Raw genomic sequence first — 3,927 nt, forward strand, 5'->3', positions numbered from 1 at the left:
TAATAAACGATATTTTTTGAAATTTTTATAAAACCAGATTTTGGAAATCCTTGCATCTGCGCATTAACACAGCTTTGTTATTAATTTGTCGTTATTAAGTTTAGTCACACATCAAACACGTTGCAGTAAAGTCCAAATTTTTAAAACCTGTTCTGTAAATTGTATTCCGATCGTCATCTTGTAAAAGTACTGATTTTTGAGTATTAATAGTGATAAAAATATACCGGGTGTGTCAAACCATTTTAATGCATAATTAGGCCGTTAAAACGGATTATTAAGACATGAAATCATTCTCTTTGTACTTCCGATTATACCGAATGTGAGCACTAATTTCGCTATTCTTTTAGATCTATAATTTTTTTTTCTTCAGTTGGGTAGTAATAATAATTGATCGCGTTTTTCTTTTAAAACTAATTTAATACAACTGTTAGTTTACACCATTATTAAAAAAGAACCACTGACTAAAGCATAGCAGTGATCACTGCTCGAGAAATAGCAAATCAAGAAGGACATAGCGTAGTTTATACTATTAACCTAGCTACTATGCGTCAAAAGTTGTAATACATTTTCCGAAGGTCGAAAAGATCGAGAAAATTTTTTCAAGTAAATGTTATGTGAAATTATGGTGTCTACCCAACTAAAGAAAAAAATTATAGATTTAAAAAAATAGCGAAATTAGTACTCACATCCGGTATAACCGGAAGTACAAAGAGAATGATTTCATGTCGTAATAATCCGTTTTAACGGCCTAATTATGCATTCCAAATGGTTTTCTTATATCACTAATAATAAAAAAAAATGGGGGTGAGCCACTTCTGAGGGACTGCAGGATGCTTCAGGTTTGTGTAACAAGACTTTAACAGTCGATAGATCTTTTAAAATTAGCACAAAAACTTCATATAAACATACGTTATCCTTATCAAAATGCGCTAAAGTTGACCGTTTTCAAGATAATCCGCTTTTTATTATTCGATATAGACCAATTTTTTTAGAGGATTGTTAAAGATAGGTATAATAATGTTTGCCATTGAAACAAAGTAGGTAAGTTTACTAATGTTTTAGTTTATTGCATCAAGTGTCAAATCACCAGTAGTTGTTGATCAGTGTTAAATTAATTTTTCTTATTCGTTAACGTGTTAAATTCAATTTTCTTGTTTATTAAAGTGCTAAATTCATTACACTTTTTCCTAATCGTGTTAAACTGTATTTTTTTTAAATTTTTTGTTTGCTGCATAAAACTTTATAAAATGACGTTTATTTTTCCTAACCAAGAGTTAGCGGTTATTCATTCTGTTTATGGGTTTGCAAACGGAAAGTCAGTAGAAGTAGCCCTAGAGTATAGGAGATGATATCCAAATAGAAGACATCCGCATCCTTCTGTGTTTGTGAAAGTGCATAGACAAATAGTTGCAAAGAAACTTTAGAAGAAGAATTTTGCGTGAGTTCGAGAGAGACCCCACTACGAGTGTTAGAAGAGTTTCGAATGCCTTATCAATTTCTAGGGCGGTTGTTTGTCGCCTTTTAAAATATGCTCATTAGAGATGTGTAAACAAAAATTACGTGAGTCACGCCGGGTCATGATGGGTCATGCGTGACCCACCGTGAGCGGGCATCAATTTTTCTACCACTCACGTGAGCGTGCGTGATCGTGAGCAACTTTAATTTCTTTGATAATAAGATTTTACCGAACGCCGGACAGAACGCTATATGGAACAATAACTTACTTTGATGTATCGAATGTTTTTAAAAATAAACAAAAGGTATTTCATTTCGTCTGCGATGAAAGAAAAATGTGTAGTTGCCTTTTATCGAGAAGATGTGTGGGCACCTGTTTTAACTTTTAATTTAACTGACTGCTAAACTATATGCTCCTCCAATTAAATTTTTTACCTAAGTTTAACATGTATTTATTTAATTAGAAAACAGTTGTTTATAAAAAATAAAGCCTGTCATGTCCTATAACGAACAGAGACGGTTGTAAACAAGTACTTTACGAACCCCAAACTCTGGTGTAATTTGTTCATGGCCGCATTAACGAAAATTACCAAAACATAATATTTAAAAATTTAAATATTATGTGTGAAAATTCAACAATTTATTTAAAATTTGTATTTCTCAAATGTATATATAGTAAGTAGAACTATTACTGTTTAAGTGTTTTTTGTTCTTTTTATGTATAAACAAAACATTTGCATAAAATAAAAAGAAGTGCGGATTAAGTCCTGGACTTAATTCGCTACGAGGGATTTTTCCCAGCGTTAATTATTGCCAGTACTATTTCTCACGGTCGTAAAAATCATCGGAGATATCGGAAACTATACCACACCGGTCATAAATAAAAGTCGGCCAGACAGAAACAGGATCGAATTTAAATTTGTTGAAATTAAAATTATTTTAAACCTATTATTTCTCTACAATTTGCAATAAAGCTGTGTTCCTTAATGCGGCCCTTAGTGAATAATCCCGTTTTTGTCCGTTTTATTCCCACAGAATTAAAGATTTTGCTACAAAATAATCGACTTTTTGAAAATACAGTCAAATTTCGCAGCTATCGAATCCAGTCGCGTCAGTGTCGCACAAATGTTCACATAATTACGCAGTACGTTGTATATTTCTTTTTGTGTTTTTGCAAGATGTTGAAATCAAAAGAACAGATCGAAAGTGATCTCAATAAGAATCCCGATGATGGACGGTATAAATTTTATAGCCATGTTAAGGGAAAAAGCGAAGTTTGGGCAAATTTTGAGTTGATTATGTTTGAAGAGACAACTCTAGATTTTGCTCGATGTATTAAATGCAAATCCATATCAAAGTACCATCCTAAAAGTGGAACAGCTAGCCTTTTAAGACATAAATGTAGCATTTCTGCTAAAATTAATTCTGAAAACCGACGTACTTTAGACAGATATATCATGAAACCACTGCCAACTGCAAGGAAGGAGCAAATTTTTAAAAAGCAACTATATTTTATTGTAAAAGATCTACGACCGTTAAACATTACGGATGGTAAGCTCTCTGTGTTATATTTTTCGCGATGTTTTTTAATTAATGTTTCCTTTTAGGTGAAGGGTTCTTGCAATTTGCTCAAGAATTAGTAAATCTGGGAGCTGATTATGGTAAACAAAATATTAAAGACATTTTAGCCTCTCGAGCAGTAATTACAAGAACCTATCTGCCCGCAGAATATCACGAAAAAAAAAGCAAGTTACAAACAATTTTAAGAAATAATGAGGTATCATTTACAACTGACTAATCTACAGATGAGTATACACAACGAAGTTTCTTAACACTATCTTCTCATTTATTAAATGACTCTATGGAGTTGAAAAAGTATGTGCTGGGAACACGTGAAGTTGTGGATAAAAAAACTGGCAGCAATATACGAACGTTTACATTAAATATATTAAAAGAATATCTAGAAACAGGAACTGGTACGGATCAAACTTTAAGCGCTGAAGAGAAACTTTCGAAAGGAGTAATTATTACTGATAACGGCTCAAATCTCATTTTAGCATTTCGCTCATATACTAGACTTTCTTGTGCATGCCATAATTTAAATTTGGTTATGCACGATGTTTTAGAAGGCTCCGATACGCTCCCGGAACTAAAATCAGTTGTAAATTCATCAAAAAACCTTGTTGCTTATTTCAAGCATTCTCAGTTAAACAATAAACTGTCTAAAACGTTAAAGCAACATATTTCAACACGCTGGAAATCTATTTACACTATGTTGACCAGCATACAAGACGTTTATGGGGAGATTCAGAACTTATTGATTGGTAAGGATGAAATTTTTCGCCTAGGTGGTTTAAATCTCGCAATATTAAAATCATTAATAGATTTTTTAAATTTATTCAAAGAATGTTCTGAAAATCTTAGCTCAGATTTACATCCTACGTTGAACCACTACGTTTTGTGGGAACATAA

This window comes from Onthophagus taurus, chromosome 2 (assembly GCF_036711975.1).
Source record: "Onthophagus taurus isolate NC chromosome 2, IU_Otau_3.0, whole genome shotgun sequence".
In the NCBI taxonomy this organism is placed as follows: domain Eukaryota; kingdom Metazoa; phylum Arthropoda; class Insecta; order Coleoptera; family Scarabaeidae; genus Onthophagus; species Onthophagus taurus.